We start from the raw sequence: 27,686 nt of genomic DNA on the forward strand, positions 1-27,686 counted from the left end.
CCCAACCAGACATCACAGTCTTTCCTTTGGCCACAGCAATTGGCTCAATATGAATATTTTTCGGCCAGACCAAAGAGATGCAATTCAAAGGATCATACTGGAATGACTGGAATAAAAAGCTCTTATTCCTGGAAATGGATGAAGGAAGATGTCAGCCTAGAGCTACTGGGGGCAACTTTGTAACAAATTCAGCACAGTAAAGGAAAGGAGACCAAATTAGTGACAAACCAGACCTGTAGCTGAATTCAGCCATCCTAAAGAGAACTTTTTTCTATTCTTAAAGTAACCTTCATGCTTCCTCCTTACACTCGTTTGAATTTGTTTTATAGATTTATAGCTCTTACAACTAACATAGTAATACTTAACTCATAAAATTTCCATGCAGAGTCTCATTCTCAAATGAATCTAACTCAGATGAAACTTGTGTTTCCACTCATTTCATACATATGTACTGAACACATACTATACAAAGCAACAAAATAAATAAAAAGATTTCATCAGACATCCTCCAAGCCTTCAAGTGAAAATGTACAGGAACTTTTCAGAAATTGATTGACTTATCTAGGGAGAGAGAAAGAAAATCTGAAATTTTCATTTCTGTAAATGAAGTGTTACAGTGTTATCCCAAGAGGGGTAATTAGTTAGGAAATCCCTAGAGTAGAATATAAGGAGCATGGGTTCAGTATATAGATGGCCTGGATTAAAATCTGGTTCTGTCTCATTATATGACCTACAAATTACTTAGATTCTCTTAGTATTGATTTCCCTTTATGAAAAGATAACACAAACATACCTTGATCAAAAAATTTTTGAGGTATGAGAAGGTACTCATAAAGTCTTGGTTACTTTTCTCTCCTTATGGAGACAAAATACCTGATGCCCAAAGTGAAGCAAGTAAAGGTTTATTTATCTTACAGTTTTTGAAGGTTTCAATCCACACTCAGCTGGCTCCAAGACAGGGTGGTTCTGCTGAAGGACAACTATTCATGGAAGCTGCAAGTAACAAGAGCAAATGGGGGAAGCACACCTTCTTCTAGCCCTTACATTGTATGTAGCTCTCCCTACCCCTGGGTGGGTACAGCACTCACACCACTAATCCCAGTGCTGGACAACAAATCAAACACAAATGCTAGATTCAGCTGCCTCCATGACTGCATGAGGCTTAGAGGGGCCATCCAAACACAAACCATAACACAAAGTAAATATGCATGCTATATTTCATTAAATGGTAGTTTTTAATATACTTAACATGTAATTCTCATCAATTTCAGAATTTTGAGTTTAATATCCAATGAGAAAAGTGTTACTTTACTTTTTATCTATAGTCCACATTGCATTTCTTTACTTTAGACTCTATGTAGATAAACAACTGCATATTTGTGATAGCCACTAGAATTTCTCAGGGCCAAATGAACATCATGTTCTAAACCAAGTTCAATATTTCTGTCTCACCCTAAACTCATGTATGTTTCTGCATTCACTATGGCGGTAAATGATATCATCTTGTACCAGTGTTTCTGCTCATTCCCACATCTCCTTCATCAACCATGTCAAAGCCATGGCTACATTAACCTACGAGCCTCTAACTGGCTTTTCTGTCTCTGTCCTTTTGGCCATTGATCTGAATCTGACACAGCAATCAGAATTCTCTTCTTAATTAACACACTTCCTGAAAACTAATGATGGTTTCTCATTGTTCTTTTAGGATAATACTATCTCTTAAAATCTGATGTATCATCACTCTAGTCTCAGCCCTTAACTCTTCCCAACCACACATTGCTTGCTAGTTGCCAGTCTAGAGCCAGAAACATTTCTCATCTTGCCTATACTTCTGTTTTGATTTCTGAAGTTTGAAAATATGTTTTCTTCTGCCTAAAAGCATATGGTACCCACTTTCCCCTCTCTTTTTCCTCTTCCCTTGGTTTAATATTTTCTGTGCCCCATCCTACCTTGTACTTCCTCCAAATGTCCTTGTTGACTTGCCCCTGATGGAGTACATATTGAGGAGAACCTGAGCCTTTTGATCACATAACCTGCCATACTTTATATTTATTTTTAAGTGGAGATGGAGATGCAGTACAGTAGAATTACTAAATTCATCATCTACAACCTGGTTTGACGAACCTTCAAGTGATCTAAAGATAAATATTCAAGAGACAGGTTGTGAACTTAATTGGGGAAAAAATTCACATCTTTTTTCACTAACCTCAAACTGAAATCTGTCATTTCCTACTGGTACTAATGGAGGCATCAAAACAAAATCATATAAGGAATAGCTGGGACTTTGTCAGCAACAGATCACAAACACTTTATATTACATTACAGTTATTGCTGATTTCTTGAAATGTCATGTATGCTTATCATCATTTCTAAATTATGACACTTGCTAGATATGTTACAAAAATTATGTAATGTGCATTAGTAGAGGTATGTGTATTATTATATGACAATTTTTAAATTTACTGAATAACAATTTCATAATCTTTGATTTTATTTATAACCTGTATCTATTTAATGTATTTGAAGGCAGAGTTTTCAGAAGGAATTCATAAATTTCAACATACATCAAAAATATTCTATGACATGGAAGAGATATGAACTCTAGCACCTGATTCGAAGCTCCACCAAGCGAGACTACCTTGCTCTTATACCACACGGGAAGATTCACCACTGAATCGTCGGGGCTTTTAAGCCTGCAGACTTGCAGGTCTCAGGAAATGCATGCTGAACTGATGAAACCTGAACACATTTTAGCCTGACCTCTTTTATGTGTACACTCCCATGAATCTGGGTGACACACTTGTCCCAGGAAGAGAAGATCCAGTGGCTTCCATCCCAATCCAAGACCCATCACACTGGTCTCTTAGTCAGTTAGCTGAGATGAGATTTTACATAGCATATGGCATTAATGTTTTAAAAGATACCATGGGAATCAGTAGCCTATATAAAAAGCAGCTGGCAACATTGACCTTGGGTGATGCAAAGACAGGTGAGGAACTGTCACTGAACAAGTGTGATCTATTTAATAAAATCCTATTTTTAATTTGACTTGGAGCCAATTTTTCAACTGGACAACTCTTGTGCAAACATCTGCTACAACCTTTGTTCTTGCGTGCACAATGGGCAGCTTGTGGAACACAGGCAGTTGTTAGACTTCCTCCACTGGGCCCCTGAGTGAGTTGACAGCTGAGCTTTTCCCAGTTACTCCCTGTAGAAATGCTCAGTGGTCAAATCACTCCAAGCACTTTCTCACCAATGCCATCTGACTTTACATAAGGCTCATGAGAAGATACTTAAAATTTTTTTCAAGAAAAGATACCTAAGGTGGCAATACAAATCAAAGGTCTCAGAGACTCTCACATAGCTCTCAGGAGGTTTTTAGGAGCTATTTCCTAAAATGAAATTGCATTTGTGCATTCATTCATTCAAGCTGTTTTTGAGAGCCTGTGTGTCAAGAATTTGTTGCTTTTTTCAGGGTAGGAGTGTCAAAGGGAGTTAGTAAATCGGCAATGAAGAGTTAGGATATACCTTACAGACGATACCACTTTTCAGGTCCAAGTGGGTTGGAGAAATGAGAACTTACAAGAGACTTTACCATATCTTCTGTGTTGGTCCCCAAGAACCCCCAGAACAACAAAAGTAAAAGTCTCATTCCAAAACTGGATTGAAGCATCCCAGAGGTAATGTTCTTCTTAGCTGTAGAGAGTAGATTGCACTGTGGGAATCACCTGGCCTGTGCCTCACATATACCTGAAACTATGGGGCTTCAAGTGTTTTGTATTCTGAGAATTGTTCTAGGTGATTAAAGGAAGTTGGAAAAAAAAGTTTTCTCTTTCAGCATAGTGGATTTAGTCTCTATCACCTCAAAGATCTGCAAGCCAGATGACCGACATCCCCAAAGAGTTATATTGCAGAAGTAGACTATGAGTCTGAGTAATTCTTTATTTCCCACTCATTCAGGCAACTGATCCTTAACTTTCATCAGTGATGCCAAACAGATCCATGTGGCGTGTCTTCTTTAACAGACTGGAATGGACTGTTTCGAGACACTGTGTTGCGGATTCCAAATCCACGGTTTGGCTTAACTGGAAAGAGTCTTATAATCAGCAATGTTAGCCGTGGACTCTTGGCAGGGAAACAGCAAGCACTTACAACCTTGCCAGCTCTTACCGCCTTGCTCCATCCTCTGTCAACTTCAGGAAGGGAGAAAAGGCATCCATGCCAGTGTTCAACCCTCTGCTCCCAATGGGAAGTAGCTTTTGAAATTAGATCATTATGAGTGTGCTCACTCTGTGAAGAACTGTATATTTCACATTTCCCCTCTGCAGTGAAGATAATTGCAAAACATATCCAACCAGGAAAAATAAAAATAGAATTTGTTTGGAAATAAAACAAGATAGATCTACAACCTTCCGTGACCTGTCCTCCCTTTTATAAGTGGAGGGTCAAAGGAAAGTAATTATACCCTTGGTCCTCTAAATAAAATGCTACTTGCTTTAGAGATGATCTCTCATGTGGCCAGGGTATATTTCATCATAGATGGCTTCTTTAATCAAGAAAATTTGTATACTGAGAGAGTGGAAAAGAAAGCGGCTAAGGATGGAAAATGTCATCATTTACTGTTAGGGAAAATTGCATGAATCACAACTCAGTTTTTGTTTGTTTGGCTTTTGTCTGTGTTGTTTCCATATTTTTGATTAGCTCACTGTCAACCTGGTAACCCTGTGTGTTTCAGGAAAGTACACAAGCAACAGAGACCTCACCCGGCTATGGCATTAAAGTGTAGAAACCTCTGAACACAGGCAACCCAGCATCGTTCTTGCTGCTCACCGATAGCTGCAGATGCTCAGCTTGCTTCTCCCCCACCGTCAGTAAGTAAACCTTTGTCTTCAGACTTGAGATTTCATATTTTGCCCATGTCTGCTCTATTTTCAGGCATCATATCCAAATCCCTTAAACAAAGAAGAGAGAAGGTGATTCGCTACAAATTTAAAAAGCGATGCCATTCAATTCTGGCTTTTTTGAATCAGGGAAATAATTTAACTTCCCAGGAAACTCTGCTCAGTGGTTTCCACTTCTCATTACACAGAGCTGTATGACATAAGCAATTCTAGGGGGCAGGGAACTGAGGAAGCTGAGTATTTTTACCTAGGCCCCTGGTCACTCCAAATACAATGAGGGTTCTGTTAAAATAAGAGGAAAGTAAGAAATGCACAGAGGACTATAGTAACGTCACCCATGATAGGTGAGAACCTGAAAATTGGCCCTAAGAAGGATAAGGATGGCTTGTGCTTTCCAGAGCTCACAACTTCTCTCTTGCATGGAAGAGAGACTCTTCTCCTGCCCCTTGGGTATATTACTTGAGTTAATGCTGTTGGTAATGGCCATTGTCCAACTATTTAGTATTGATTTCCTGTCTTGCAGCAAACACTTATTTCCAGTTTCTTAGCATGCACCCTGCTGACACACATAAACACCTACAGTGATTGACTGCATCCTCAATACATGTCCAGCCCATATTATGGGGTGCATTTTACCTGATGTTATGATTTATATCTAGATGTACCCCAAAAGCTTCATGTGATAATAGCTGTGATGTTGGGAAGTACCTGGATCTTAGGGGCGTGATACCAATGATGTGATACTAACCTACTAATGAATTTATAGCTAAATGTGACTTGGAAGGTAAAGTGTGAGTGTGATCACTGGGGTCATGCCCCAGAAAGGCAGGTATTACACCCTCCTCCCTTGGTCTCTGTCTCTGTCTCTGTCTCTGTCTCTGTCTCTGTCTGTCTCTCTCTCTTTCTCTCTCTTGCTGTCTCTCTCTTGCGCTCTCTCTCTCTCTCTCTCTCTCTCTCTCTCTCTCTCTCTCTCTCTCTCTCTCCTTTCTCACTGCTGTGCCATGAGCAAGCCTCCTCACCCCTGCCCCTTTGCTTTGCCAGTCTGCCTTGGAGCCACCCAGCTATGCACTGAAATGTGAACCAAAATAAACCTCTCCTCCTTTAAGTTAGAGTGTTTGGAGTTGTGTTTCAGCTATGAGAAAGTGTTTAAACCTGACTAGACCTAATGGATACTATCTAGAGTTCTATGTACAGTTTCCTCGTACAAGCCACATTACTCTGTGGTTTATAATAAACTTTTAAGAAAACAATTATTAAGTGATGGTGCATACAACTTCATGAATTTTATACCGAATACGACCTGATTTTGGAGAATGAGGGCCTTGGATTGTGGCAGGTTATTAGAATACTCTCAGGTAATATATTAACTCTAATTTTGTCAGAATCCAATCTATAAAAATGTTATTCATGTGTATCTTACTACCTTCACTGTGTTTTCTTAAATTTAATCATAACCTATTCAAAAATTGCTTTTCTCCTATAACCAGATTTCCTGGGTTAAATTACTTCTTCAGGATCAGTTAATTTGGGTGCCTCCACCACCCCCTACCCTCTCCCCTGGCGTCATGTTGACCCTCACTGCCTTGAGAGATTAACTGAAAATTCTGGAGAAAGTTTTGGTTTTGACCGCTGTGCAAAGCTGTCATTCAGAATAAATTGGTCTAGAATCACTCAAGATTCCAAACCCCTTAAAAGCTAGTAAGAAGACATTGGGTATCAGTAACACTCGCACTGAGCACACCTACCTCTGCCCCATAACTAAAGCTGCCTGTGGGAGTTATATGAAATTAGGTTTTGTTATTGGTATTCAACATGAGCTATTATATTTTTTTCTAATAATAGCTTCAATAATAATATAACCTTTGTTTAACATGGGCACCTGGTTAGCTAAATGAGACCCCAGCTGTCAGTGAAATACCTACCTCAATATAGAAGGTAAAAGTTAATAAATTCATAATATGAGTAAAGAAAATAATAATAATGCTTTGCTTCCCTCCAAGGAATTCAAAGCACCGTGTGGGTACCATTTCATTAATCTCTAGATAAATCTTAGGTGTGTGGTGGGGGAAATGCAAACATTAGAAGAAACTGACTGTGGAATTATAGTCTGCTTTGACTCCCAGATCAATCCCAAATCTCCACCTGCATGGTGTCCACATGTTCCAAGCTGCCATAATCTTGCCTGAATTACTACATAGGTTTAACACATTTCCCTGTAATTATTCCTACCTCTGTGTAGTCAGTCCTTCACAGACAGAGTCTGTGCTTTTATTAAAGTCAGAGGGCATCACTCCTCAGTTTAAACCACTTCAGCCTACCTTCTCCACCACTTTTATCTTTCACCCACTCTACCTACCCCATCAAGATCAACTTCCTCTCCTTTCCTCAAGAGGCCAAATGTTCATCTTCTCAGAGCCTTCAACTACCCCCCTCGTCTACCACACCCAGGCTTTAGAAGAGCTCTCCCATTCTCACCCTTCAGGTTGTTTTTCTTAGTCACCTTATCACAAACTTTTCCTTAAGCTTTCTGTCTGCAGCAGCTCAGTCCTCCAAGTGACTCTCCATCCCACAAGCCTTTATTTTCATACAGCGTTATCTTCCTCTGCACTTCTCTTGCTTACTTGCCTGTGAAGTTTCCTGTTTGATGTTCCTTGCTCTTATACCACTCACAGCTTCAGTGTAAACTCCTGAAAACAAGTAGGTCACCTGTGCCTCTCTCACGTGTATCTCTGTGGCTTACCTCAGTGCTTGGAGCCCAGCATGTGTTCATAAATATTTTTGAATGAGTGAATTGTGACATAGTTGTTGTCTGTATCCTGCAGAACTCCTCTTATTTTCCTATTTTCCATAGTGACATCTGAATTCAGAAGGTGTACATGCATTTGTGCACCAGCAGGAACACATACTGGCTGAGTTCTTATTTTCCGCCCATGCTACGCTGTGCTTTATGGGGACTTCTCACTCAGGAGTGCCAAGTTTGCCCTCTCTGCAAGTAATACCCAATATCCAATCTCTGTTCCTATGGAGAAGCTCACTGCCTGCATTCAAGTCTCTTGTTTCCTCCTGGCAAAGCCTTCATTCATGTTGAGTTGTCTGATGATAGAAAGATCCTTTCTTTTAATCCAAGGGCTAAATTATTATAGATTGGATAAGGCAAAGAATGTGAGATTGTACAAAGATGCAAGAGACACTGTCCAAACACAAGCAAGAGAAAATAAATTCCATTAGCAAAAGTCCCTCTTTCTAACACTAAGGATCCTGTTGCATTAATCAATCCTACTACAGTCCCTTTTGACCACTGTGAGTTTATCAAATTCCTGATGATAGATCATAAATCTAGTTGTTCCTTTATGGATGGTATTTTTTTTTCCTAAGCAAATTTCTTCTAGGTATCTGAGTATGAATCAAGCCCTAACTTTAATTCACTGACAGGAATTAGCCTCCTTAATAAACTTGGAAGCTGAGATCACTGTGGCATCGTGACACTCAGACGCTTAGCTGCTGCTAATCAAATCTTCTGCTTCTTTCTTGGAGGTGCACAAATAATCCTTTGGAGTCTTCGGAGCCCAAGAAATCACCATTTTTGTGCACAGGAAATCCATGGGAGGCCCATTTTGTATTACACATTCATATCAGCTATTTCTAACCTTCCTCGTGGGCATAAGTGACTGTGTTCAACATTGTTTGTGTAAAGGGCAGTGAGCAGTGGAGGAGCCATGCAGCAGAGATCCCTGGAGCCAGACCAACCCACATTTTACCATAAGCTTGTCATAATCTACTCCTTCATCCCTCTTTTTGAATGGGGAAATAGACTTGGACGTATCTGTTGTATATGTCAAGGTCTCTCATTTGTCAAAGTATTAGTGGTCCAATGTCAACATAAATACATCTGTCCATAAATCTTGACAGGTATAATGATTTGTTGCATTTGAAAGGCATGACTCAAACATTAGGCCCTTTTTGATTCTTAACATGATTATCTTTAAAGCCAGGCATTTCAGTTGCCTTCTGAATTGACTTCTGTCAAGTGATTGAGTAGCTCCTGCTGACTTATCTACTCTTATGAAGTTAATACCAGCATGGCCCCTGCTGCCACCCGCTCGAAGGCCACCTAGACTGTGACAGAAATTACCTTTCTCGATGTGTTCTTTATTCTTTGCTGCGGAAATGCCTTCATTTTCTGTCATTTTGTTTTGTTTCTGAGTAGGACACTGTTGGCTTTTGTTTGTTTTTCAGCAGGGAAATGGATTCAAGGCATGGATCAAATGAAGTTTTTGCTAGCACTTAGATAACTAGGAAACTCATGAAACAAAAGAAAAGGTGGGAGAAGGAAGAGTGCTGCTGTGAGGCAACATATACCTTTCTAAGTTTGTTAGTGGAATCTGCAGATTAAAGAGGAAGAAAATTTTATCTGGTAGTTAAATAAAAGAGCTTTTCTTCATGGGATCCCATTGAGTGTTTATTAGGTGCCGACCCCTGTGCTAAGAGCTTCATATTCAGTATCATTTAATCTTCACAACAATTTATGAGGCATTATTAAACCTACTGCCCAGGGCCTGGCTTGTAAGCTATCTAAGGCCAGGAGTTCATAAGGAGTGGAGCAGGTATCTGATGCTTAGCTGTGTGACTCAACAGTGGTCTGATATGAGACCCAAAACAGTTAATCCTGTCCTAGATGTGGTCTTGTCTCCTTTATTTCACTTTCTAAGGAGCAGATTGATACTTTAATTGATACTGCTCTGAAGTATGCAGTTTGTTTTTCAGCAGGATAATGGCAATGGGAAACGTGGCTAAGACCGCACATGTGTGTGCTAACAGGTGTCTAAGACAAGCCCAAGCCTTGATCTCTACTAGCTACTTTGCCATTTGGAAATCTTCCTTCTCAGAGAATTTTATTATAAGATCTCAAAGCCTGGTAGGTTAGGAATATGTAATATTTTTAAACCATGACTATTGTGCTCATTTTAAAATATCTAATTCTCTAATTTGTAGTTTTAGTTTTTAAAAATCCATTTGGTTTGCAATCCACACTTTCACTATTCTTGCTTTTATTCCTTCTCTTCCTTCTTTCTTCCATCTTTCAAAAATACTAACACTGACAAATCTACTATGCTGAGCTCTTTGGAAACCCTTTAATCCCAAACAAGTTTCTTCCTGTCCTGAGAGTCCTCTGAACATTGTTTCTGTTTGTTAAAATACACCAAATAGAAACTTTCCTGAGTAGAAAAGTGAATGTGGTGCTAACTCTACTGCAAATAATTTCTTTAGAATATTCACTTAAAAGCATATTTTCCGATTTGAGGACGTTATGTATTTCTTAAATACCTAGTAGGTGGACTCTGAAAAAACCCTGAATCTGATCCGAACCTTCCAAATAACCAGCATGGAAGCTGATATATACAGGCTAGCATGTATACACACAGGTGAGCATTTCTCACAGTGAAGGAATGAGTGTAAAACAATTTGTAACTACCATAATAGGGACAATGATTATAGGTGCTAAATAGATTTCTCAATCAAAAAATCATGAAAATATGGATATATTATATTTTTAAATGTTACAATTTACCAGCACCCATTAATAATAAAACCATACAGAACACTAGAATAGATGTCTTTATCTCATTATGATAAAAGCCATCTACGACAGCCCACGAGTCAGCATCATACTAAATGGACAAAAACTGAAAACTTTTACTTTAAAATCAAAACAATTATGCCACTGTCTCCACTCTTATTCAATATAGTCCTAGAGACTTAGCCATAGAAATTAGACAAGAGAAAGAAATAAAAGGAATAAAGATAGGAAAGGAAGAGGTTAAAATATCACTATTTGAAGAATACATAAAACTCTAATACAAGACTCCAAAAACTCCACTAAAAAATTACTAGATTTAATAAGCAAATTTAGTATCATAGCTGGATACAAAGTCAACACTTAAAAATCGGTGGCCTTCCTGTACACTAGTAACAAACTCACTGAAAGAGAAATTAGGTAAACAATACATTTTACAATAGCATCCAAAGAAATGAAATACATAGGAATCTATCTAACAAAGGAGGCAAAATACCTCTACAATGAAAACTACAGGACTCTGAAAAAGATTGAAGAGGATATTAGAAAATGGAAAGATATCTCTTATTATTGGGTAGGAAGAACCAATAGGGTGAAAAGAGCCATACTTCCAAAACTGTTATCCAAATTTCATGCAATTCCAATCAAAATTCCAACAGCTTATCTCACAGAATTAGAGAAAACAATCCTAAAATTCACCTGGAACCTGAAGAGGTCTAGACAAGCAAAGGAAATTTTGGGCAACAAAGTCAAGACGGGAGCATCACAATCCCTGAATTGAAATTATACTATAAATTATTGAAATTATACTGTGATTTTAAAAAAGCCTAGTACTGGTTTAAAAAAAAATCAGGCCTAAAAAGCAACTGAACAGATTAGAAGACGCAGAAACAACTCCAGACATACTAAGCAAACTTATCATTGACAAAGGTGCCAAACACATCTACTGGAAGAAAGATAGCCTCTTTAATACATAGTGCTGCAAAAACTGGCTCTACATATGCTGAAGATTAAAATTGGACTCATATCATTCACCATGCACTAAACTGAATATGGACTGGATCAAAGATCTAAATATTAAAACAGAAGAATTAAATCTGCTAGAAGATAGATTAGGTAAAAATCTTGAAGACAGTGGTATAGGCAAAGCATTTATGAATAAAATCTTGATGACACAGGAAGTATCACAATGAATCAACAACTGGGATCTCATCTTATTAAAAAGCTTTTGCACAGCAAAAGAAACTACTAAGAGAGTGAAAAAGACAGCCACAATGTGGGAAAATACATTTTCCAGCAGTTCCTCAAACAAATGATTACTACAAGAACATTAAAAACTCAAAAAAATCAGTCCTCCCAAACTTAAAGACCAATCCAAAATGGGCATCTGAGATGAATACACATTTCTCAGATGAATAAACACAAACACCAAATAAATATATTGAAAAAATGTTCAACATCACTGGTCATTTGAGAGGTGCAAATTAAAACAACACTGAGATTCCACCTCATCCCAGAAAGAATGACTATTATCAAGAAATAAATCAATAACAAATGTACCTGGGCTGTGGGGAAAAAGGAACCCTTCTCCACTGTTGATGGGAGTGTAGATTGGTGCAACTACTCTGGAAATTAGTGTGGAGATTCCTCAGCAAATTTGAATTAGAGGTCCCATTTGACCCAGCTGTTCCCCTTTTGGGTATTTTCCCAGAATTAGAAACACCATACCACAGTGATATATGTACACCCATGTCTACAGCAGTACAATTTGTAATAGCTAGAACTTGGAAACAACCTAAATGCCCATCAACTGAATAACAGATAAAAAAGATATGGTATTTTTAAACAATGGAGTACGGCTAGTCATAAAGAAGGATAAATTTGAGACCTTCATAGGTAAAAGGATGCAACTAGAGACCATAAGTGAAATAAATCAGACTTGTACAGGTAAACTCTGGGTTGTCTCCCTAGTGTGAGAAGCTAAAAGAAATTATACGTATGTGGGTATATATGAATTTATATATGATAGCTAAAATAGTTATATTACTAATCTCTCAGTTCATTAAAAATAAAGGTTTGTGCTAACATTGTTTGGACAATTAAATGCAGATAGCAATGAGTAACTAATTGAAAGACAACAATATGCAATGTACTAACCATTGTTATGCTCCAATTAACATGTTTTGAAATCTTGGGGCTTTTTTCCTCTTTTAAAATAAAATAAAAAATACTAATGTGAAAAATTATAAGCCATGGATGTAGTTCAGCAGCATAAACACCTGCCTGGAAAGCACAAGGTCGTGAGTTCAATCCCTGGTACCAAAAAACCATTTGAAAGTTACAATTTAATACAGTAACATAAGAGTAATAGGTAAGTTACCCTTACATTGAGCATGAGGAAGAGAAGCGCACACACTGGTGGGATGAATGCATGAGCAAAGCCATAAAACAGAGGTGAAAATATCCTTGGGAGGGCTGGGCACTGTGTGGCCAGTGGAGGAATGTAGACTTACTTGTAAATGCTTTCACAGGAACCGTTCATTTCTGGAACAGTAATGATATGGCATGAATAAATGAATGTCTTCTGTTCATTAAAATATCATCTATGCAAAGGATGGCATGAAAAGGAGAAGAGAGTAGCAGGACAAGCACCTGCTGTCCCTGTCCTTTGCAAACACACTCTTTCTGGCCCTCACAATCCCCACAACTGTCACCTCTTCAGGGGGGACTTTTCTAACTGCCCAGTCTATAGTTGCTAATCAGTCATGTTCTATCACATCACTCACACAAGACACATTTTCTACTCCCAACAATGCAAAAAGAATGGACTCTTTTCTTTTGAATAACTGGTCCCTTTCCAGAGAACAACGTCTCATCTGTTAGATTTTTTTGAACTTTAGATTTGTGGTCACCTCTCGCCACCCTTAATCCCATTGAGGTTGAAGATGAAGACCTACAAGTCAGGGGATGTGATAAAGGTGTTAGAGTTGACCACTTCAAGTAGGACATAAAGAAGTGGATTCTGAAGTGTGGCTTGCACCTGGAGAACTCGTAAAAATAGATTGCTACACACCAACCCAAGGGTTTCTGATTTGTGAATCTATGGTATGATTCACACAATTGAAATTCTAACATATTTTCAGGTGCTCCCGATTCTGCTAGGCTGGGATCCACATTTTGAGAACCACTAATAGAAAGTAGAAAGTATAGTGAGAAAAAAACAGTCCAACGTGACTTCCCCAGGCTTGCTATCAGTTAGGCAGGAAGTACAACGCAGACAGCCACTCCAGTCCTCAGCACTCCACAATAAGCTAGTGTGTATATCCTGTTTCCAGCAGGCTGCCCAGCAAGGCCCAGGGGCTGGACGGAGGGGTGCTCCTGTTTCTTTTGGGTCTGCGTAAGAATGTCTCCAGGCATTATGATGTGGTCACAGACATACAGACATCGCCCAACAGCCTCAGCTACTCCAGCACTGCTGCTGTCACATTCTGCATGAATTTGTTTCCAACGTGGCCTCTGTACACCCCCACTACCATTCTGCACTGCGTCCAGGTCACATACTTCTCATATTTTTTCCTGTGAGTGATATTAGCTCACCACTGGGTTGGGGTAGAAGTTGTGTGCAGAGATGGTTAAATGAAGGGGAAATAAGAAGCTTTTGGACAGGGGAAGACGATCTGATATGAAAAGCTAGGAGGAAAAGGGGGAAAAAAACAAAGGCAAAAACAAGAGAAATGACAGAAAATAGACCTTCTTTCTATGTCATCCAGGCAGCGCTGAGGGTTCCTCTCTGTGTATTCCCACAGCTCATTGCTCCCTACATCCGTGTGCAAAAAAGTCGTGTGTGAAAAATATCCATTAAATGAACGTGAAAGAGCTCATTCAATAAGGGTAAAATAGAAGTTCTAGGCAATAAGAACGCCTCGTGCTAAACTTCAGTTAAAGCATGTTTTCTCTCAGTAGTAGTTCTAGCAAAGGTGCTTCTTGTAATTGGTGAGGTCTTAGGAGCAATGAAACGGAGTGATTCTGGGAACAACAATTGCAAGAGAAACGCTCACAACAAGGTTACATTTTCTCAGGAACTCTTCCAGGTGGCCATTTCCAACATACGCTGTTTCAATATGCCGTGTGGCCTTTAGCATGACAAGTATTTGCTCTTTCAATAATATTACTATTATCTGCCTGCCTGTCTTTTCCTTCTAAAGCAGGGGTGGCAGACATTTTCTGTTAAAGGACCAGAGAATAAACATTTTAGGCCCCAGGAACCTAAAGTCTCTGTTGCAGCCTTTTAGTAAGAAAGCTGTCATAGACAATACACAAACAAGTGAGACTTGCTACATTCCAGGATAACCTCATTTACAAAAAACAGGCTAACAGGCAACAGGCTAGATTAGGACCGTGAGCCATAGTTTGTCTTTCTAGGATGTATAGGGTCAGAGAAAACATAAGCTTGTATTTTTCATTGACCATTTCTACCAGACAGTATTTTAAACAATTGCTTAATTGAGTTTTAACTTACATACCTTACAATTGACCCCTTTAAAGGGTCAGTGGTTTCTTTAAAGGTTCAGTGCTTTCTAAAATACAGAAATGGACAATCAATACCACAATCAATTTTAGAAAAATTTCATCACCTTAAAAAGAAATTTTGTACTCTTAGCCATTATCCTCTTCTTCCATGACCACCACCCTCCCCTTCCCCTGTGCTTAGCAATCAGTAGTCTAAGCTGTCTTAGATTTACTGATTCTGGGTATTTCATAGAATTAGAATTGTATAATATGTGGTCTGCTATGACTGGCTTCTTTTATTCAGCAAAATATTTTCAAGGTTCACCCCTGTGGTAGCATGTGGATCAGTACTTCACCCCTGTATTATGCTCACATAATATTCCACTAGATGATGTTCCATGTTTTGTGTATACATTTAGTCGGATGCTTTGGTTGTTCAGAAAATATTCTTGATTCTTAGCCTCTTCAATTGTGTCACTAAAGCTCTAGAACTACACACACACACACACACACACACACACACACACAGAACCTCTCTAAGAAGTTTCAATGACAAGACTAAATCATAGTCATTAAAAAGAGGTGGAGAATTTTCTATGGTCATAAAATTGATATAGATCATTCTGGCAAAGTACCATATTCCTAGGTATATCCTACATTGCCACACAATAATATTATTTATGGAAATTATTTATAAGAGAATTATTTATTTAAATTTTTCTTCACAAAAGTGCTTTCTTTGGTACCTACCACGTTCCAGGTATCTTTTACCTGCTGAGCAGAAAAGACAACATCTTTTTCTTCCCCAGGAGCTGAAGTTCTGATGTGAGGAACTCACTGAATAAGCTATCAGACACTGTTGATAATCAGCCAACACAAAAGAGCATAATGGTAGAGATTGTTGAGAGTGAGCAGGAACATAACAATTTAAATTTGAGGTCAGAAAAGCTCTCTCAGGAGGGGAAAGATTTGGGATGAAAGTTAAAGAGCTTGCCATCAGGATGTGTAGGAGAAGAATTCTCCAGACCTGGGAATTCTCTGACATGGGAATGAGCTGATCATGTTCATGGAAGGGAACAGAAGTCACTGTGGCGGAAGTGACTAACCTGGATGAAATACCTGGCTAACCCTGTATGAGCAAAGTGTTGCTTCCCTGGTTTATTTCTCTTTGAATTCTCAGGATGATGTTTCCAGGATTGTATGTGGTCACCAATGAAAACAAGTTCTAAATAACCTAGAGCTGCTGACATGGTGATGTGCTGGGGACCAGGATAGCCTTTGAGCTTTGTCTTCTACCCTGCAATGCAGTGCTGCCCCCAGGACACTACCAACTGTATTTGCCCTTTCTCTCCCGAATTACTAGGACTGGCCAAGAGGGAGCACTTAGGGTAATCTAGAAGGCAGAAAGGTCTCACTCCTTTCCTTAGTACCTTTTCGTCCACGTCAGCAGTTGGCCCCACTGTGCCCCTCAGAGGTTCCAGCACAAGCAGGCAATGTCACCGCCTCAGAGCTCTGATCTAGCGCAGTGCAGTTGAGTTCCTGGGATTCCGGCATCACCCAGTCCATCCCCCTTTCTATGCCTGGGCTCCTGCTCCTGAGCTCCTAGTTGCTGAAAACACCATGTCTTACCTCTGCCTTCCCTGCCATAAAAGTGATAGCTATTGCCTGCATGGACCATCACCTCCACAGTCCCTCATATCCTTTCAGCTCATCGATATCTGTTCATCTGATATCTTTAACAATTGCTATTCAACAATTGCTATTCAAATAGCAAGTGTGGATTCTCTTTTCCTAACCAACCCAAGACCCAGCTATGTAATTTTCAGGGCTCAGTGCAAAATGAAAATTTACAATTCCTCCTTCCAAAACCAGGAATGAATAGAAAAAAACATAAATGTATAGTATGTTGAGTACAATTAATGGCAACACATCTTTTACTGTAATCAACATTTTTAATTTAAACATTTATGGTACTTCTCAGCCATACCTCATGTATGCATAATAAAATATAAAGCTTTTCCTTTCTTCCAAGCTCTCTCTTATTCATGTTCTCTATTTTGCTCTGCCTATTTTAAATGTAAATGTAAGAATATACATTGGGTCAAGGACTCACCCAGCTTCCAGCCACACTAGACTGGGCTCTCCAGGTTTAGGGCTTGCCTAGGTGAAGTCCAGTAACCTTCTTTCAATCCAGGGAACTGTGCTGCAGAGGAGGGACCTGGGCTGCCGGCTGGGGTGAGTTCCTGCACACCATCCCAAGCCTTGGAACAGTTTAAGATCATTGCTCCCAGTGGTCAAGAACCTGCCCAGCTTCCAGCCACACTAGACTAGGCTTGGGAGGTTTTTCGGCCCAACTAGATTACACCCAGCAACCTTCAATCAGGGGAGTTGAGAGTATGTGAAGTGAGTTCCAGCGCGTTGGTCCTTGCCAGGGGAGAGCTTTGGACCATCATCCACAGTGGTTAGGTGCCTGCCCAGCTTCCTGGAACACTGGAGGTGGCATGGGAGGTCGTGTGGACCTGACTAGACCATGCTCAGCAACTTCCATTCAGTTCCAGGGGCCGAGGGTATAGGAGATGATTTGTAACACGCCCAGGGGAAGCCTTGGAACAACACTTGAAACATGAAAATATAGGAAAATGACAAAACGAAAGACCGAAATTCAATCTCAAACCTCCAGTCCATCCCAAGAAAGCCTAGGAGCCATGTACATAGAAGAAAATACATGCCATATACCTGAAATACTGAATAAGAATATACATTGAACTCATACAGGTACTCAATGAAATTATATAACTTGTATTTCATAGCTCTTATGTATAGATTTTAGTCTCATCAGAACAGCACAAGTGTTACCAGGCTTTAGGGTGATGGAGTCACTTGTTAGGGGTGATTTTTATGTTCTTTCTCTCTTGCACAAAGAATTGAACAAAACAAGTATAAACAGTGGCAGAATTTTACATTTATCAAAGGTTGGAAAAACAGGCTCTGCAAAGCAAGTTTGAACCAAGTAAAAGTAGGAAAAAATGGAGAAAACACTTTAAAACACGCTACAGCATAGGAGGAGCCATCATGAAGAGACATGGTAGCAAATTCCAGCTAATGTGAAAGCCACATCTACTAATAACATCAAAATACGCAGCAAATCAGATGGACTTGGCATAAATTGTCTGTGTTTTTCAACCTCTAACTGAACAAAGTCATAATTGCGAATCTCCTGGTTTTGTGTGTCACTAGTAATGGTCTCTTACTTGACCAGCATGAAGCCAGCATTGAAGTCCCAATGCTATGTGAAGTCTAATTTTTTGAGAGGAGGAGCTACTTCCCAAGCCCTGATTTTGACACAAATTGTTTTTCTCTTTCTGTGGCAGCTTTTCACTTCCATATGTAAATTTAATTACTTGAGAGGAAAAACATACAAGTATCTCAGGTGATACTTTAATGACCATTTCTAATGGGTATAGTGTAAATTCCACATTGGGTTCTTTTACAATGAGAAGTGATAATGTGCTTAGAAAGCATACAGAGTTCTTTCTTACTGGAATCCCAATTTCAAATTACACTTTAATAAAAATAAGTAATTTTTTAAAAAAGACTAAATTGACCTTTCAGTGAATAACTCTATAAGCCACAAGGTGAAGGAACATGAGAAGAATCTGATTTTTTTTCCTTTCCTCATGTCTTGTCATTTGACCCATAAATTATCAAATTTAAACATTTCATAACTGAAACAGAAAATTCTTTTTTTTGGCTTGCTTGCTTCTTAAAGCGTATTTATTTATTTATTTATATTTTTCTTTTTACATAAAATCCTATCTGGCAAATAAGAAAGAATGCAAATGAATTAAGCACAGAAACCTTCCTCACTAAAGGTACACAGAAGGCCTGAAAACACATGAGACATTTCTAAATATCACAAATTAACAAACACTGAAAGCAGGCTGTTTAATAAAAAAAAAGGAAAGATAGAAAAAGAAGGCTTTTTGGAACATAAGGTTATTAAAAGACATTTTGAGAGGAATTAAATCCCTTTTGCACCTTTAAACTCTCTTTCTGAGCCATCAATAGTTTACTGGGGATGGAAGCCATTGGGGTGACACACCCTTCACTTATTTGGGGAATGTGATTTTCCATCCTGCCATTTCCTGGCACCCAGACAAGTGTTATAAAAATATGTCATCATAAGCAGCCTAGAATAAATACTCAAATCCTCAGGATTGTTTATCATTTCTCAAATGTCTTCCCAGGTTTTGACAATCCTAGACTTTGTTGCGTTTGGGGAGGGCAGGTTGTCTGGAATACCTGGGGATAGCTAAACCAAGGGTTGCTCCACATAAGCCAGGAAGCATCACAGCATGTGGCATCGTGCCAGGTGGCCTAAAAGGGACCATTTCTAAATAGATTCCTGGATTGAAAGTCTTACATGGAGCAATTAAAACCAGCCCTCCAGTTTCATTTGATTTGGTAGAAATATTTTTTAATTATCATTTGTATCTTCTTAACCAGGGGATGAAATGGAATCATATACTTCCATGAAAGTTGGAAATATGCCACCATATCAATATTATGACATTCAGTGATTACTGAACATGTTTAGGTTCAGTACAGCACCTCTGGAGCCAGTGAACAAGGAGAAGAAAGATAAACTCACACCATGTTTGTCCTGCAGGAGCTCATATGTAGTGGGAGGAACAGATTAACACTCACTAGTTCAATGCCATCAAACAAATCCTACCAGAAGAATGCCACCCACCTTTTATGGCAATGCTGGGCCAATGTCAAGACAATCTGGCCTCACTCCCCTTTTAAAAAACAATGTATACACAGTGTTCATTTAACATGCAATTGCACTTGATTAGTTTACCTCTCAGTATGTGAGATGAGGTTGCATCAACCTAAATCTAGATTTTTCTAATTTTGCTACTTTTGATTATTCTACATTTTTTCATTGCAAAATGCAGTGGTGTTGGCCATCTGGAGAATAGCTTCCTATTAGGTATTATTTTGAACCAACTTGCAATGGATTGGTGAGCTGTTATTGAATAAAGAATCTGTGCCTATGCATCTGTTGATAAACAAGCTCACCAGCCACAACATCCTTGTGTAAACACTACCGCCCGATATAGCAGGACGTCTGTTTCAGCAAGGATCTGGCATTTCACATGACCTTAAAGAGTTCCTGGAGGCTCTTAGTTTCCAATGACAGCCTGCCTTCATTTGTTAAATAAATAGCAATACTTAGCTTTTGCATTGTTATATTCTCTTTTGAAACACTTCCTATAGCCTGACTTTGCCAGTACAAAGCTGGCTTTTTAAGTGATTTGTCTGTGACCAGGCAGTTTTAGAACTTTTACTTCCTTAGACTGTGCTAAAAAGCAATTCAAGAAGACTTAAAATTCTCCTGGGGGCTGATTTTATAGCAACAGTGAAAGCGCACAAACCTAGCACTCGCAGCCAATTTCTCTCTCCAGTGAGGAAACAGCATCCACTGTGGAGCCTCCGCACAAATGGTTTAACACCATCATAAAACCACTAACCATTGGTATTAATATGCTTTTTATCATGAAATTTTTATTGAAAATGATATTTAGAAGCTACTAATTTGGCGGTGATTTTTACCCCCCAGTATTTACAGTGGACACAGTTTCTCCTCCACTTGGAGGGCTCTGGAATGCCTTAGGGTATCAGGCTGGAAAAGAGAAAAAAGAGAAATGGACTTACAGGGCCACTGCCTGGGTGGCCATGAGCTCAGCCACAGGTGGCCTTTGATTTTTAGACTTTATTCCCCAGGTGAGCTCGGCCAAAAAAAGAAATAACTTACACTCTGTCACCAAACCTCAGCCCTACCCCATGCCATGCGCATTTGGGAAGTGGCTGGTGCACTCATAAGGCTGATCTTTGGCCTCAGAGAGCAGCAGTGTTGGTCTTGACATTGGCCCTACACATAACACTTAAGAAAACCTGCTCCTTTCTCACAAAGAAGTCAAAACAGACTGCACGCTCACAGAGATGGTAGCGACGCATCCAGAGAGAGAAAGAGAAAGAGAGAAGAAAAAAAAATGTTTGTGCCTGCATCCTTCGTTCCATCTGGCACAGGATTGGAGTAAACTTATTTGGACAAATGGGCTCAAATTGTTACACTGCAAACCCTAGAGGCTTCTGGGAGAATACCAGTTAATGTCTGGGCGGACAGTGTATAGCACCCACACACATGGCCAAATGTGAGCCCTACACATGCCACCCAGAAAAACCTGGGACTTTCCCAAAAGGAAGTGAAGACAGACCGCACACTCACGGAAATAGCGTTTGTGCTTCTCTGCCATCTGGAACAGAAGCCCGCAGGAGTAACGTGGGGGGAGAGGAAAGGGCTGCTTTAACCCAGTAGTTACATGAGATCTGGCTATACCCAAACTGTTGAGGGTCAAATCTCAGGCAGATTTTGCTTCAAACTTTGCTTTCAATAGCAAGCTCCTGTTGAGAGATCATACTAATATTCACTAGCAAGCGGTTTACACAGAAGTCTTAACATGCTTGTATGTGCGTAGGAAACATTTGTGTATATGTAAAAATTCTATTACTAAGTTTGTTTCTATTATAGGACAAATTGCTTGCTCATGAAGACAGAGAAGCATTTACTTGAGGGAAAATGCATTGCTACTAGGGTTTGTTTTATTCTTTTCTTTGATCTTTGATTTGGTTTCTATGAACCAATCCAAGTTCTACCAAAGAAACTAGATCTCTTCAGATTTTACTCTGGAATCTTACCAGGTTCTTATTGAAAACTACCCCATAAGTGTGACTGGATCTAGATATTTGGAAATGTTATGTCAGATGCACATTCTTGGGAAGCATCCACCCCAGCCCTGTATGCCCAGCTGACTATAATATACACTATAGTTTATGAGCTCCTGCCTCACAGATTGTGTGGAATGTGGTTGGTTCTACAGCACACTTTGGATAAGGTAAATGTCTCTACTTTCCAATTTCTCCTTTGTTGTTTCCAGTATGTCCTCATAGTTAACCTCAGTAAGCTAAGGTACACTTTCTTATGTGCATTAGTGCCCTCTGTGGAGTGAACCAAGTGCATTGAAGGTAAATAAAGCTAAATGGAATTTGGACCAGAAAAAGCAAAATATAGACTGCTTTGGCTTGCCCACTGTGTATTCTTGGAGACTCCCACCTCCTCCAAAAATAATAAGTGACCAAGGCATAACAAAACTCAGGAGTTCCCAGAACAGTTCTTTTTAAAAAGTAGAAAAGACAAAATCTGCTCCCACCTTAGCAGTTAATTTAGCACACTACTTGACCATATGTCCTAGCAAGAGCATTGCTTCTGCCACGCCCTCCCTAACTGACTGAAAGTTGTGAGCCCCGTAGGGTGACTACAGTTCACAACAACTTCCTGAATATTCTAGAAAGAACTAGAAAAGAGAAGTTTGATGCTTTCCGACAGAAACAAGTGATAAATGTCCAAAGACAGGGCAATGCTAATGACTTTGAGTTGATCATTATCCATCATATACATATATCAAATAATCACACTGTACTCCATAAATATGTGCAATTATTATATTTTGATGAAAAAAGAAGATTGGTGTGACCCCTGTGCCAGGAGCCGTGGTGACTTGGCAGTGTCTCTGCTTTGTGGAATTGCAGTATTTTTGTTTCTTTCCTTTCCACACACACACAAATAAACAATAAATAAAAGAAATTGTGTACAATTGTTATAAAATTCATAGAGCTTTAAACAATCTAGGAAATGAATGGGTTCAAGGGTGGCCTGGCCAGAGTAGGCAGCCCATTAGTTTCTGGAGCTGAGTAGTCACTATATTTGTCTGAGCAAACAAGACTCATCTATTCAACATGTAGAATACAACAATGAATATTCAGACTCAGTTCTGATTTTTGGCAGGACCCAACAAAACTGGAAATATTCTTTTCTTCTCCTTTCCCCTGGGTTTTATGAATCTCCCTGGAAAGGGGTTTGAGAAGTCTCTGCAGGAAGGCTAGCCCCAGCTTCCAGAAACTGCTTTGGTCTCTTTATGTATATTAGAACAATTAACATCTAGTTTCACCATACAAAGGACTTTCTCTCCTTTTATGTTTTACTTCTTAAAATTCCCAGAATGGTGTACAGTAAAACTGTTCACTTGAGAAATTAAGTACCGTATGTGATAAGACAGTTGGATGAAAATTTTAAGCTGTCATTAAAAATGATTATAATTAGGACAAACTACAAGAAAATGCTTTAAAATTGAGACCCAAGTGAATTAAAAATTAAGGGGTGTATTATGTATTATCATGTTGAAGGGCTGGGTTTTACTTGTCTAACACCCATTAATACTAATATGATTGCCTACATAAATCCTCAGTGCTGAGATAGGAAGACCCTCCCTTCATATGTTTTGGTGGTGCTACCCACAAATTTGCAGCATGCTAACATGATAGCAAGTACTGTGCTCAAAGGCATAGGGCAAGAAGTGAATATAAACAATTTACCCAAGTTTTGAGAGTTTCTCCCAAGAAATCTGAACTATCCTGAGAGGACATTAAAATACCTCACACCAGGCTGAGTTTTCCTCTCTTCCTGAAGAATGTTCCAGAACCATCTAGGGTAAAACTATAACTATGACTGTTATTGTTGGAGCAGGGAAGGGGTGAATGTATGCATCTATAGGCATCTGGGAAAATTAGAATAAACAACTCTTTCTCACGCCTGAGTATCTAAATGTCATGTGGGCCAAGTTCAGCTTCTTATTAACAGGTCTCGAGCAAAGAACATCGTATCACAAACTGGATCTGCCTGCTTCAATCTCCCATGGATTTCTATAGGTTATCCTCCTGTCTCTGATCTCTTTCTGTATGAGATAATCCACTATTCCAATTTGTACATTCTCAGTCAGGGACTGGAATACATTGTGAGAAAACTGAGTTCCAAAGCTGCTGCTTTTGCTTACTAATGTCAAGTCTCACAACATCAGTGAGAGACGCACTAATCTAAAGGAATATCGGGAGTCAGTGCCATTCATGGCCTACTGTGGAGAGAACTAGACTCCAGCCTTTCCTGTGAGTCGGGACCATTTACAGACTGTAGGGGAGGAGAATAAGGAGACAAGAAGCCAAGCCCTCCTGTGAGTTGTCACCAAGTGTGTGCAGGCTGCTGGGAGCAGAACCAAGCACCAGCCCCTTCCGGCATACAGACTGAGAGACAAAAAGAGTCAAGGTCTCCCCATTCCTGTATTTTCATTGTTTCATTTGGTTTTATTCTGTTTTGTCTTGTTTGATTTTATTAGCATGGCATGGGCAGTTATTTCAAAGATAACAAGATATGGTAGCCATTTGGGATTTACTATCTTATTTTTGAAGTCCTGTGTCACACTGTTTTGTTTTGATTGGATTTATTCTGTTTTATTTTGCTTGGTCTTATTCTCTTTAAAATAAAACCTACAAAATAATAAAAAAAAAATTTAATAAAAGGAACATCCTCACCCTTTGGACCCTTTCCTCATCTTGTGATAAAGGAGGGAAGAGCAGGGCTATGAAAGTCTTGCAGAAATATCTTCCTTTGCTACAGTACCTGGAAAAAGACTAAGCAAGTTTGATTACCAAGGGCATGCCCACAAATGGTGAGCTGGCCTGACATTTAGTAGGTGTACAAAAAATTTTGTTGATTGACTCCATAGCATAGAAACTCTCAGAGTTAGGTAACTATAACAGGCCTTCAGTTTTTATAGAACTGATATTGACAATTGTTACCATTTAAGAGACAAAACAAGGTACCATATTTTTGTCACTTCTCACTGGCAGAGGTGGCCCCCATCATTCCCACACCCTGGTAGACACCCCTTTGTGCAGTCTTTACCCCTTCAGCATGTTTAGGTGTGTGCCTTCCCTCCAGCCAATGGGATTAGCAGAGGTGACATGTTGGGTATTTCAGGTTATAGTTGCATACGTTTGTAATGCAGTCTAGCTGTATTGTCTTTCTCCTTTTTCTGGCTGTAGTAAGCACAGTGCCTTACAAGGCCCACATGGCAAGATGGCAGCCTACAGGAGTTGATGGTACCCACAGCAAAGAGCCAGCCAAAGGAATAAGAAGCTTTCAATTTTGTAATCACAAGGAATGGAAGCCACCAGAAACCTCCTGAGCAAGAAAACAAGTCCTTCCCTATCCCAGCCTCCAAATGAGACCCAGCCCTACCAGACAGACACCCTGGTAGTGTCCTTGTGAGACCAAAGCAGATGCCCAACTCTGCTTTGAACAGGTCACCTCACAGAGAACTGCGGAAAGAAAGGTTCCAAGTTACTGGTGACTTTTCACACACAAGAAGTGAAATACCCGGATGAAAATTTTAATTTTGTGCACGGCAAAGGTAGGATTTAAGAGTTTATCACTTGATTCATGGATGAATGTCTTAACATCACTGTATTTTCCCTTTACAACTTGTCTTATACAAATACTACAATTTTTACTACAAATGTAAGGAAGTCCCTTACATTTTTTCACTTGATATTGGGCTACTATTTTTAACTGAAAGTATGCTTTCTATGTTCTCAAGATGTATTCCTCCCAAATGTTGAGTGTGTCTGCCATATAACCTTATATGATGAATGAAACCTTTTAACAAAGTACCTTCAGCCCTGAATCCTGAATGACCTTAATCAATTCACCTGGAAGGGAGATTCTTTTATTATTAGTAGTATTAGTATTATTTGTGTGTGTGTGTGTGTGTGTGTGTGTGTGTGTGTGTGTGTGGAATGCTGAGGACTAAACTCAGGGCCTTGCACATGCCAATCACTCTACCTTGGAGCTACAACCCTAGTCCAAGACTTCAACTTTTTAATTTTCTTAAATAAAATAATTTATCATTATGTTGTCCAGAAAGACATGATGAAATACATTGTAAACAAGCTTAGGGGTCAATGATTAGGTGAATCTGCCATGGGCTCTCTGGATTCCAACCAAAGCCATTGTCAGTGATGGTAAATATATTTGCATTCCTGAACAAAAGAGTTTCAGGAAATTGCTTAGATTAAGTTGCTTGCTGTGTTGGTTTTTAGGTCTGGAGAGGATTTTTGTTTGTGTTTTGTTTTGTTTGCTTTGAATTTGTGTTTTTGAAGGAGGACTTTTTTATTTGGTTGGTTGGTCTTTGGTCTCATTTTATTTAACTTATTTGCTCCTTAGATGAGGCTTCACTGTGTTATTCAAACTGGTCTAAAAGTTCTGGGCTCAAACAATCCTTCTGCCTCAGCTTCCTAGTTAGCTGGAATTAGGTACACTCCATCACACCCAGTTTTTTTTTTTTTTTTAAACCCCTCACAAACCATGAAGGAGCTAGTGAATATTAGCTCTGATTATGAAAGTCCCCTCCCCTGTTCCTTTTCTCCCCATCTCCTCCTTTCTTCGCATTATAAAACCCATTTCATTATCCTAGTGGAATTTACATCTTAGTGGGGTTTTGTAAAACCACAGCAGTTTCTCCTCTGACTCACCAGCTGACTTCCACTGGATATGACATATTGTTCAGCCAATCTGTGTGATGCAATTGCATTATCACAAGTCACTGTGTCACTGTGCAGTTTTTCCCTGCGAAAGACTGATAGCCCATGCTGGGTCTCCATCTAGCCCTTCCTGGAAACATTACCTTCCTTTCCATATGGAACTTTGGGGTCCTAATAAACATCTTGGAAATCGCTTATTGAATCTTTGCTGTATTCCAGGCATAGTGCAGTGCTTTAGACACATCTGGATCACCCTCATCCATTCTTTGAGCCTGATTTGTCTGCTCATTTAGCACCAGAGGCAACCTACGATGAGAGTCTATGCTCATTCACATTAGCTTCCACATGCCACCAGTGTGTATTACATGTGCTGATTTGGAGGCATGACTGGATGCAGGGAGAAAATGCCAGTTTTTGTATAATTTAAACAAAATGAAAACTTTCTAAGCCAATTTCAGTAAGAGAATTATCCTAACATAATTTGACATATAAAGTAATAAAAACCTAACTTTTCCTAATAGGTTTTCCCAGCAGCAGCATAAAGAAATGGAACCCTTGTGTTAGACACTCAGTCCACAACTTTAGATCTCGAGTCCAGTGTGAGTTGGTCTTCTGATTGGCCTCCTGGGCCCACCTCACCTGTCTTAACCAGGATTTCCTCACCTGTGAAGGAAGGTAACAGGCTGAAGTTTTATCTAAGACCTTCAAAACAAACAAACAAACAAACAAAAAAGACCTTCTAGGTCAGAGAATCTCTCTACCTGTTCAATTGTTATAACTTTCTTTATGGCTATCTTTGAAACTGTTTTATCTTGACAAAAAGTTGATATATACATTATATATCCACATATTAGATACATAAATACACATACACATTTTGTTTCTTTGTTCTTAAGGTGACAAAAGGCAAATTAGCTTTGTCTCTTTTTGGGCACTGTCTACTGGGGAGCAGTAACTTACAGTCATGGGGCCTCACGCTTCTGAGAAAGTGCCCATGTCACACTGACGAGGCATTTGGGAACTGTCTCCCCACATCCCGCCCCACCAACCTGGCTGTTCTTTAAGATTAAAGCAGACTGATTAGCAAAGAACCCCTATTCTAGGCCATAAAGTGAAATTCCTAGAAACTGTGACACAGAAACTTATCCAAAGCCAAAACACCCAGGTGGGGAAAAAAATTAATAAATTATCAGGATATTTTA

General features: G+C 39.3%; 1 long non-coding RNA gene across 1 annotated transcript in view; it reads left to right on the plus strand.

The window, feature by feature from the left end:
- LOC134478423 (uncharacterized) overlaps positions 1–25,658 on the plus strand; it is a 116,781-nt gene extending 91,123 nt beyond the window's left edge. The window contains exons 3-4 of the long non-coding RNA XR_010051040.1: positions 4,736–4,871; positions 24,988–25,658. This is a non-coding gene — a long non-coding RNA (uncharacterized LOC134478423). The remainder of the gene's footprint in view (positions 1–4,735; positions 4,872–24,987) is intronic.
- The last annotated feature ends 2,028 nt before the right edge of the window (positions 25,659–27,686 follow it).

This window comes from Cavia porcellus, unplaced genomic scaffold (assembly GCF_034190915.1).
Source record: "Cavia porcellus strain 051 isolate PalLab524CR breed Dunkin Hartley unplaced genomic scaffold, mCavPor4.1 scaffold_13, whole genome shotgun sequence".
Taxonomy (NCBI): Eukaryota; Metazoa; Chordata; class Mammalia; order Rodentia; family Caviidae; genus Cavia; species Cavia porcellus.